Source organism: Pelobates fuscus, chromosome 1 (assembly GCF_036172605.1).
Source record: "Pelobates fuscus isolate aPelFus1 chromosome 1, aPelFus1.pri, whole genome shotgun sequence".
Taxonomy (NCBI): domain Eukaryota; kingdom Metazoa; phylum Chordata; class Amphibia; order Anura; family Pelobatidae; genus Pelobates; species Pelobates fuscus.
This window is the reverse complement of record NC_086317.1, coordinates 35,154,771-35,165,805: the sequence shown is the minus strand read 5'-3', so window position 1 is coordinate 35,165,805 and position 11,035 is coordinate 35,154,771. Positions and strand designations below refer to the sequence as shown.

Below are 11,035 nucleotides of genomic sequence, written 5' to 3'. Positions count from 1 at the left end.
TGCTGGATCCATTACAAAGGCTGGATTATTCTGTAACGTTTACATAGATTGATATGGAGCACAACTGCAGATTTCTTAGGACTTAGATTGTTGATTAGGATACTTAGAGAATAGAATAGGAACTGTGTATTCAATAATGGAAAATACAGGCACTGTATCTTTAATTACTTTGCTGTTGGTTTAATTGGAGTAAGCAGCTTCCGATATACATGCAATCTAGCACATTGGTGTTTGCAAGTTTTAAGGAAATGGAGGAAGTTAGAAATGAAGTTGTAACAGGAGTGATTCGTTTTGGAGTTAGCGATAGCAGGCCTGGGAGCAGCTGTAGCCTGAATGCTTAACGGACTTGAGAGCAGGCTGTAGCAGAAATGCTTGGCAAACTTGAGAGCAGACTATGGCAGGAATGCTTAGCGGTTTTGAGAGAAAGTAAGCTCTTATCACAGATATAACAATTGGCTTAGCTTCCAAAGGGTGAAAAATCAGGTTCCCGGAGTTCTCCTCCGGGGAGGGTTGTTTCTCAGGCAGGATGAGGAAAGTCCAGATACTAGCCGTGGTCGAGGAGAGGAGAAGGAGGGTAAGTAGAATTCCAGTCCGGTTCGGTACACAAGTAGAGGTCGCAGAGAAACCTTTAGCCGGGTTGATATCGCGGTATTCTGCTCAATAATACAGCGTCTTGTATCTGGCGCGGTCGCATTATGTAGCGTGGGGAGACCGCGTCAGAGAAGGGGTGTGGCTAAACTCCGTCAACCTGGAAGAGACAAGGAATTACCGGTAGTTGAGGCATGACAATCAGATAACGTGCTAACCAAAAACTATAGATAGAATAGATGTGAACGTTGGTTCCCAAACCAATCCTTCTGGCCCACCAACAGTCCAGGATTTATGTATATTACTATTATTATTATTTTATTATTTATCCCTGTTTTATTTTAATGGAGATAATGACAAAACCGTGACCGTTGATTGGTCTTGAGGACTGGTTTGGGAAACACTGGGTGTGAATATTCATGTATACGGATATTGTCTAAAATCAGTTCAGTTTCAACAGTGGGCGATCACAAGTCCATTAAGTCATAACGCAATGTAGAACCAAAGTGTTTTGAATGTTTCTCCACTGGCTACATATTCTCATTACCAAAAGACAAAGATTTGCTCAGAATACCAGAATCTTTGTTACACAGACTAGGAAGAGAGGATCAAGATATACATTATCCCTACTGCAGAGCCCACCATCAAACAGCAAGGGCGTACATTATGAAGTATTTGGGATCTAGCCTGAAGCAAAGAACAAAGCATGACGATCAAGTGGTAAAAATATAAAAAACAGAGGACAAACTAAGCACTGATATGGCGACCATGTAACTAGGGAAATGTATAAACATAAACATTTATGAGCCCTGAGCAAAGAGTGGAGCTAAACTTTGAAATCTGCTAAGGGAAAGGGTGACCATCACTGTCAGCTTACCACCAACACAACGTAGGGGGACACTAGAAGATTACAAACAAGATGTAAGGGACAGATGGAAAAACAGGACCAGAAAAACAGTAAAAGGAACAAAACAGTAATGCATGCAAACACACACAGTAATATGTAAACACACAGAAGCAGCCACTCACACACACACACATACACATTCACATAAACAGATAAAAAAAATCACATGCACAGACACTTAAACAGTACATGCAAACACAAACACATGCACAGTCATGCAAACCTCATACACACACAGTCATCTGCAAAAAAACAGCAATGCTAAATCACCCCTCAAGTAAACAGCCACATACAAACACACATAAACAAATACAAAAACACATATGGTGTCACTCAACAACAATGCAATGACATTTGCCCCTAATGAATATAATTTCCTGCTATTCAACATAATAAGGTATTTTTTTAGACGTTAAATTATATATTTTGTTTTACACAAAAAATGTATTTGGCAACTTCTCAGACATTGTGGTATTTATTTCCACATGGACAGCTAAAGCACTTATTTGTTAGCTGGCTTCCTCCAGACTTAATTATTACCATGTTTTATTTGGAACAGATATTGTGTTTATATGTAAATTATCATGGCGGATTTCCTGTGGGGGTTCTAGAATTTAACCAGGTTTCCGAGATTAATCTAAACGTGCAACAATCTGTTCAATGTTTTTGCTTTCACTCAGTTACTTTCTTGCATACCTAGTGATATACATAGTGGGCTTTTTTATTTAAAACATAGATTATCGACAGAGCCTTATTCTAAATTTTGGTAGGCTTCAGCCATAGATTGCTGGTAACAGTAGAACAAATCGATTCTCAACTGTTTTTTCTGGGGAGTCTAAAGGTGAAATCGATTTTGAATCGATTTGTTCTGATATTGAGTAACAGGAATTTTATTGAGATGAATCTCTCCAAACATGTCCGCTATGTAATATGCTGCAGTGGTAGTAGTGACTGTGAAAGGGCCAGAAAGCTCACCTGGCTTCTGGTCATCTCCTCATAATTACTTGCCCCACTACTAAGTTCACCATTATGGAGATGTTTGGGGTGGGAGGATGGGACCAAATGTTAACATGTTTCTACTTATGAGCAGGAGAAAGATATCTCTGGCTGATAAAGAAGATAGCACTCGGACATTCTTCTCAAGTGGCCAACATTCAATTTATTCTACCAACAACACTGCAACTTGGAAACTTAATAAGTCTGATACCAGTACAGGATTTCATCTGCTGCAGTTCTGGTCACAGAGAGATATTGTAACCTTGATGAAGTTAGTGCAGAACTTCGGCTGGACACATTCCTATGCTGGTGCCAGGCCTTCAAGTTTCAACCTTCTGGTGGGAAATATTGGAAAATGTAGACATTCAGTAGTAGAGAGAGGAATGAATGGGCAAAAAGACAACTGGTAGAAACAATAAATGAAGATGGGGAAAGTGCATTCTGTATTGTAAATCTAGTGAATGGACTAGGACAGTTACTTGGCTGTCAACAGTGCTATGGATTATGATATCATCGGGTGAAATCTGAAACATGACAAATGGGGCCATGTAGGGTTGAATATGAAATGATCAGGGGTGGCACATGAAATTATATATGACACTGTTACATAGTGATAAAATTAAGAACCACTTAAGCTAATCAAGTTCAACCTTGCGCACACCACTGTTTTTTCAGTTGATCCAGCATATGGGGTCAGGTGGTGAAATATGGATTGATAGCTTATGAGATTATTGGTTGAAATTGGAAATTATAAAGCATAGGATATAATGGTAGAAAATGTCACAAACCCATAGGATGTACCTAGGTTTTGTATTTGGCTCTACCCTTAAATATTTTTTTCAGCTGCTCACTAGGATAAACATCATTATAAGTCTTGGTAAAAAGGATGATACTGTCTCAATCGAAGCGCCAAATTTTTATATTTCTAGCTGAATGCAGACTTCTGTTGCTTTGCTTTTTACAAGTAGCTTGCTGTCCATAGAACTAACAGCTCATGTCTCTAAAATTATACAAGACTAGCTGCTCTTGTTTATTCATGTTTCACCGGTGGGTGTACTGGTCGTATACCCTATCACATAGACTGAGCTAACACCATAATCCGCCGATCTGCGTAGTCACTAGATCTTATAATAGGCTTTCCTCTCACCATTGCGGATTAACTCGTTCTGAAGCGTAACCCCTTCTCTCTCAAAGTTGTGGAGACACAATTTAGAGAAGCAAACCTTTGCAAAATGAAGTCTAACTATCCCCCACATACGTTACTGTCTGGTCCAGCACCGATTTTCACGAGGTAGACAAACTCATTTTTCTGTTAGCACTCCACTCAGTCCAGTGGATTCAGCATATGGACTTTTAGATTCTGGGGCATGTTGGAGAGCTACTTTCCTAACAATACCTACATTATCCTTATTATAAATAGGGCCTTTGGACATTTTTTTTTATCACTATCTGCCACATCTACCAGAAATGATACCTTCTTTCTAAATTCTGACATTTCTGACCCTGGCTATTCGGTAGCTTCCCATTCCTAAATAAAAAAACAGTTTGGGAAACGTACATATGTTTCTCAAGCTGGTTTGTAAATAGGGGGCTACTGACTTTCTAATAAGTTCACCTGGCCATTCCAAGCCAATCAGCGGTGCCCCTTCCCACTGTAGTCCCAGTCTTTTGTTTTGAATATTTTTAGAAATTAGTTGCTAGAGGGGGTAGAGCAAAATGGCGCTGGCGAGGAGACTTTGGGGTTAGACTGTACATGAACAGCACCAGGGACCCCCAGGGACCACAACAACTTAATCTGCATTCCTCAGAGGGTCCTTTAACCCCTTAAGGACCAAACTTCTGGAATAAAAGGGAATCATGACATGTCACACATGTCATGTGTCCTTAAGGGGTTAAACAATCTCTTAAATATGTTTTTATTTGTTTATGTTTTTATTTTTAGACAATGAATAAATAAATGAAAGATTAAAAACACTTAATTAAAACTTCTCAAAATGATGTACTAACTAAACATACAATAATAATAAATTAATAATAATAAGACCGAGTCCATTGCTCATATATACTATACTTGAATTTAGTAAATATCCTAAAGAACATATTTCATTTTGCCAGTTTGCTTTAATTATTATATTACAATGCATTTTTTCACCCTGTTCAACATTTGTAAATTTAAATGTTCACTGTCTTACTTTTGCAGGGTTACCCGAATCATCCTAACCACTACAGTCTTAGTGTGTGAGTAGGCAAACCATTTGGAAATAGTTTAACATCTTACTTGGGGACCTCTGGTTCCACTCCATGTCTCTGCTGTAGCTGGAAGTTCTCTGCCTGAGCTAAGCCTGGCAGTGCTGTGCTCTGTATTAGTTATGGTTCTTATCTAGGGCAAGTGGTTTTGCATCGGTTTGGCCTCTCACCTGGGTTTTCACCTGGCACTGAGGGTTCTATATGGTGAGTGATGTGCATTCAGCTCACTTGTGATCCCTCTGGCCATTCATTGGCCGAGAGCGTCAACTGACTAGTCTCAGATAATGACTGCAACCCTGTGCATAGAAATATGCACAGGATTGACATTGGCCAGCCCTGATCTCTTCTTGTAACAATGCCCTAATGGTGGAATTACACCTTTGACAGAAAAGGAGTTAAACTCGTCTTGTGCAGCGATTCATAGTGAAACGCTGCACATACAGATAGGGCTGCCATTAGATTTCTTTGGGCTGCTTACATACTCAATGGCCAGGCACCACCAACACACACACTCCTATACACAGATACTACACACACTCACACTAATGCTGCACCACACACAATGACATACCACTCAGATACACACATTGTCAGATGCATACACACACTCACACTGCAAGACACATACACTCCTATACACAGATACTACACAGATTCACACTAATGCTACACCACACACAATGACATACCACTCAGATACACACATTGTCAGACGCATACACACACTCACACTGCAAGACACATACACTCCTATACACAGATACTACACACACTCACACTAATGCTGCACCACACACAATGACATACCACTCAGATACACACATTGTCAGATGCATACACACACTCACACTGCAAGACACATACACTCCTATACACAGATACTACACACACTCACACTAATGCTGCACCACACACAATGACATACCACTCAGATACACACATTGTCAGACGCATACACACACTCACACTGCAAGACACATACACTCACAAATATGTATCAAGTGACCCTCTTGGTTTCCTATCGCTTGGGATTCTGAAGAGATCCGCTAGCAAACGATACAATATTCTTTACCTCCCGCGTGGTTCCTTAAAATGCTGCACTCTCTCCAACCACTACTGCACTGCAGGAGAAATGGGGCAGTCAGTACACCTTAGCTTCGCCATCCTGACTGGTTAGTGAACACAGCACCTTAACAAAGAACTGGATATAGCCTCCTAATGGCGGCTCTGCTTACAGACTATCTGATCTTGGAAAATTTTCCAACGCAGTTATAATCATAGCTTAATTTTGTTTTGCCTCAGTTTTTCCATTGTGATTTTAATTTGATACAATTCAGAAGTAGCGAATAAAGAAAAACACATGCACATGCACATATATACATATATAGTACATATGAAGCAGAATCCCTTTTTTTGGCACATGTACTGGCTTTGAGAACGTGTTTGGAGCATGGCCCACTAAAACATATTGCCTCGTCTAAATCTTATTCCATTTGATGAGAAACACAGATTGCTTGCACTCACCGATAACAGTGTTACAGTTGGGAAAACAACCACATGTGGTTGAACTGGAATACAATGAGGACGTTGATCTGCACGATGCATTCACGGCTGGACGGCTCTAGAGAAGGTTGTAATGCGTCTTGTAGCTAGATTTGAGAAAGCAGTGTTGTGCCAGGTATTAAAAGAAAGACCAAATTGACATTTTTAAGTTATACTGCTTACATGAAAACGCTGAAGTCATGTAAACTGCAATGTTAAAAGCAGCTTTTTATAAAGTTAAAAATTAACAAGGTCATTCATTAAAGTGGGAACTGACAGAATTTCAAGGTGTATTTAAAATTTCAGGCCAAAATAGTCAGACTGAAAACTCTGATGACTTGGATAATTTTTCAAAATCACATGCCGCAACCTATAATTTTATATTCACTTTTAAGATAATTCCTTGGGTGCAGACATGACTGTTTATGACTGTTCCCTGTCTAGTCAATGTGAAGCCAAGCCCAATCCAATAACAAACTAATGGCCCAAGCTCCGTTATATATAACTTCATGGCTATTACCAGATCAATATAGTTATATTCCATGCATTAAGCTGTCTTGTTGCTGTGGAACTAACCAATCACTGTGCCTATTGTGATGTATAACAGGCCCAGTTGTGCAGTTGTGTCCCCCTTCCCTTCTGATTCAGGGCTGCTTAGCCTCACCGTATACTCACTTAGGAAGAGCAACTCTCTCTCTTTACTTTGTAATGCAGTAGTGAATGCCCCAGCGCAATGAGCACATCCAGAAGAAACCTTGGGATCTGTAATGATTTGACCAGCTGGTTCTTCATTATTGCCTGTGGACATGAAGCACATTAAAACTGGTAAATGTTACGGGGGTCTCAGCTACTCTAGGTGCCTAAAGTCACATCAAAGCGATCCAGACAAAAATTAACTTCTGGTCTCTAATACGCTGAATGTAGTAACTGGGTGGGTTTTTTAATGACTGTTTGCATTAAAGATTCCAACTTGGCAAACAACTAAAACTATCGAGTCAGTTGAGCTAGAAGTATGAGGAGTTCTCAGGTCAGAAAATGTGACAATGAAAGTTAAAAATGAGTCTGAAAAAAACAAATCTTTATGTATAACATAGTGCAACAAACACATTTATACAAGAATTTCACATTCTATTGTGTCTTTAATATAGGAAGCAAGGAAACAAATAATTACAGCAGATAAGGAAACACATTTATTTTAGGTAGAAAGTCATGTAAACCTAGTCAATTTAGGTCATAGCAAAATATAACAGAAAATCTCTCAAACATAAAATAGGTGTTTCTTTAAATCTGCTGTCAGGATGGACTATGCTTCAACATGCACAACTTAAGTGCACAAATTAAAATGTATAATAAACCAGACAACTTAAGTGTATTAGCGGGCCTTAGAATGGCCAGACTTAACGCTATATAGAATTGCACAAGACAGACAGAGGTCAGGGAGGCAGAGAATACGTAAACGAGTAGACAAGACAAAGTTCAAGGATAATAGAATGGAGATTAGTCAAGTTACAGGTCGAGGTGTGATACAACTATAGTAAAGACTCTCTGCCCAGTGAACGACTTGACATCCACAAGCTAACGGGAGTTCAATTCAGGAATGAGTTTTGGTCAAGTGGTGAGATTGCCCGGGGCACAAATGGTACATAGAATATGGTACAAAAATGTGCATCACTATGGTTCAGAAGAGGCTGGTATCTAATCATTTGTGATGTAAAGGAAGAAAGGTTCTACTTCATATACAGAGCAAAGATCAAGAATTTGAACATGGAAAAATTACAGAATAAACCTTGGAGCAAGGTAACTGGGACATATACAACTTTATTATCAGGAAGCCTCCATAATCCACTGGGCCTCCAGTTTGGGGGCTTGTAAGGCCTCCAGTACCTCATAAATAGGCTTTTACTCTGAAAACATGGTTCTAAATTATGTATCTACTTTTATATACACAGTTTATTAAAGTGTATGAAAGTAAGTGGCTTGGTCACCTCTCTATGAGCAAGTTCCAGATTAACTGTACAGTTACCTCGTAGATGTGTAACTGTAGCATGACCTAGCAGAAATCTATTATTTATTTCTTGGCTTCCTATATTGAAGACATGATAAAATAGCTACTTGGCAGCGTCCCATCCACATTACTTTCTAAATGGTGTAATAGACTCAGACAAGTTACTGACACATTCTGGAATAGCTTTCTCTAGAGGTCTAATCAACTTTTAGTCAGGTCTTGCCTGCTTTATTATGTTGGGATTTTTTTTTTTGAGAGAATAATCATAACTGTATCAAGACTTATTGCCTGCAATAATAAAGATCTATAACATTGTAGAAAAAAGGACAAATCTAATAATGGATGGGTTCAGTGCAGGAACATATGTTAGATGCCACATCGTTACTCATAGTGTATGCCATCAGCATATCATTTTCAGTAGTAAAGTTATTGCGACTTTTGTTATTTAATGTTACTCACTAGAAACCTAAACTTCCAATAGCATTCATAGGAACCTATGACCCTAATCTGTGCTAAGTTGAGTAACTGGGACTTGGGAAAAAAAACAGCATTAGCCAAAGAGTCTCAATGCAATATATACACGATATTTGAAGAAATATGGGAAAGGTACACAAAAACACAAATCTGATGATAAAGCCACTTTAATTGTGCTCCGATGTGGTGTTTTCAAATCATTCAAAATGGCAACAAACTAAAAAAACTTGACAAGACTTAACACGACAGAATCTAGCACTTCAAATAGTCTTTACGATAAGAACAGGACAATGAGAGGAGTAGGGGCGGTCTTATCGGCCTCAATGATTCTGGTTTATTCCATAGGACATCACAAATCTGTTTTTCTCAAATATTATTACATTGCTGTTATGGAATGCTGGTCTGTTATCGTGGGAAGCTAACACTTTATTAAGCATAGTTCTCTACACAGGAATTTCCTACTTGATTGTGAATGCCAGTCACATATCTAACCCAGCTGGGTGTCGGATAGAATAATTGCTTTGACTTTGCTTTTGCAATGAGCCACTTGTAATTTTCCATCACCGACAAGCAATAATAACGGGTACAGTTTTAAAGACAGACTTGTTTTCACCATGACATTTTTATCTGCAAGCAACACAAAGAACAAGGCAATCCATTTTTTTTGTTGTGTGTGTAGACTTTCCCCTTGAATTGATACATCATATTTGTGTTGGAATTATTGCGTTATTTCCGAACTTAGATAACCCTTTTTGTTTTCAAGGCCTTTCTGTAATTTTTTTTAACTCATATTTGTAAAAATCTGCAAAACACAAACAAGCTGCAAGCTATGTGGGACAGGACCTAATGCACATATATGAAATCACCATAGCTCATTTTATATGTTATCGTACTTTAATAACTCGTTTTTCGGAATGTCATATAAACTTGCCACTAACTGAAATGCACTAATTTTCCCCGAAGTTTGAATAGAATTCGAAATAGTCAACTCATTTGCTGCAGGCCAATACTTTGGGGTTATTTATCAAAGTGTTCTACTCTAAAAGTGTTCTTAATTACTAAAAGTGGGCAATCACCATGGACACCAGCAAGCACATTTAATTGGTGACTTCTCCCCTTTTACATTTCTGCCCCACTGCTTATAACAGAGTATTTTGATTAATCTCCCCCTCTGTCTCTTTTGTTTTCCTGAATTATCTATTGTTAGAACGTTTGGACTAGCGACATCTTGTAACAACCATTCCAGTATGGCCAGGGCCGCCATCAGTGGGGTACAGGCAGTACCCTCATTACTGGTAGCACTTATTGGTCTGGCTGAGGAGATATATACTTACCTAAACTGGACTGTACTGGCAGCAGCATCTGTATCGTAAGGGAGACATAGGCAGCTTGTAGGCAGCAGCTCTGGAGGAAATTATATCATAGATATCACTTCCTCCCACTGTTACCATAGAGCTGCTCTAACTGGCAGCTGAGGCTCAGAAGCAGAGCGGTGTGTAGAGGGGATGAGGATGTGGCCTGTTATATTGCCACCCTCTAACTCTCACGCTATGCTGCTGCAGTGGTTTGAAAACTACAATATATGGCCTCTAAGGTAGGACTGCCTTTGGGAGTAAAGGGTAGGGACAGTGGATATATATTGCTGGCTGCTCTAGAGGGAAGAGTTTGGGTGTAACTGTGTTTGTGACTGTCTGACTGTATGTGTGTGTCTCTGTCAGTTTGACAATGTAATTGTATGTATTGTGTGTGCTTGTGTTTATCTGGCTGTGTGTCTGGCAGTGTGTGTGAATCTAACTATGTGTGTGCTTGTGTATATCTGGTTGTATGTCTGTTTGACAAAGTGTGCATGAGTCTCTGGCTGTGTATCTGTTTGTGGGTGTTTGTATTTGTTGTGTGTGAGTTTGTATATCTGGCAGTGTGTCTGTCTGACAGTGTATGTGCATCTACGTGTGTACGTGTGTATATCTGGCTGTATGTCTGTTTGACAAAGTGTGGCTCATATTCTGGCTGTGTGTGTGTGACAGTGTATGAGAGTTTTCTTGACTGTGTGTACATGTCCAACTGTGTCTGTTTGATGCTGTGTGTGCATGTCTGTGTGTGTGGCATGTGTGCTTCTTTTTGTATGTTTTTTCTTGTTTATTCTTGTTTATTGATCTTGCTGTTGCCTAGCATGCTCCTATGCAGCTCCCATTCTTCACCAGTTACCAGATGAATGTTCCTATTGGCCACCAATTGTCCAAGGGCTGCACACACAGATAAAGGGTCTGTGAAGAACT

At 39.3% G+C, this 11,035-nt stretch overlaps 1 long non-coding RNA gene across 1 annotated transcript; it reads right to left on the bottom strand.

The window, feature by feature from the left end:
- Positions 1 to 681: 681 nt before the first annotated feature.
- LOC134586796 (uncharacterized) lies at positions 682 to 7,020 on the bottom strand. The gene is made up of 3 exons (XR_010086592.1): positions 6,956 to 7,020; positions 6,263 to 6,387; positions 682 to 748 (listed from the first exon to the last, which is right to left on the bottom strand). It is a non-coding gene; the product is annotated as an uncharacterized LOC134586796 (long non-coding RNA).
- Between the last annotated feature and the right edge of the window lie 4,015 nt (positions 7,021 to 11,035).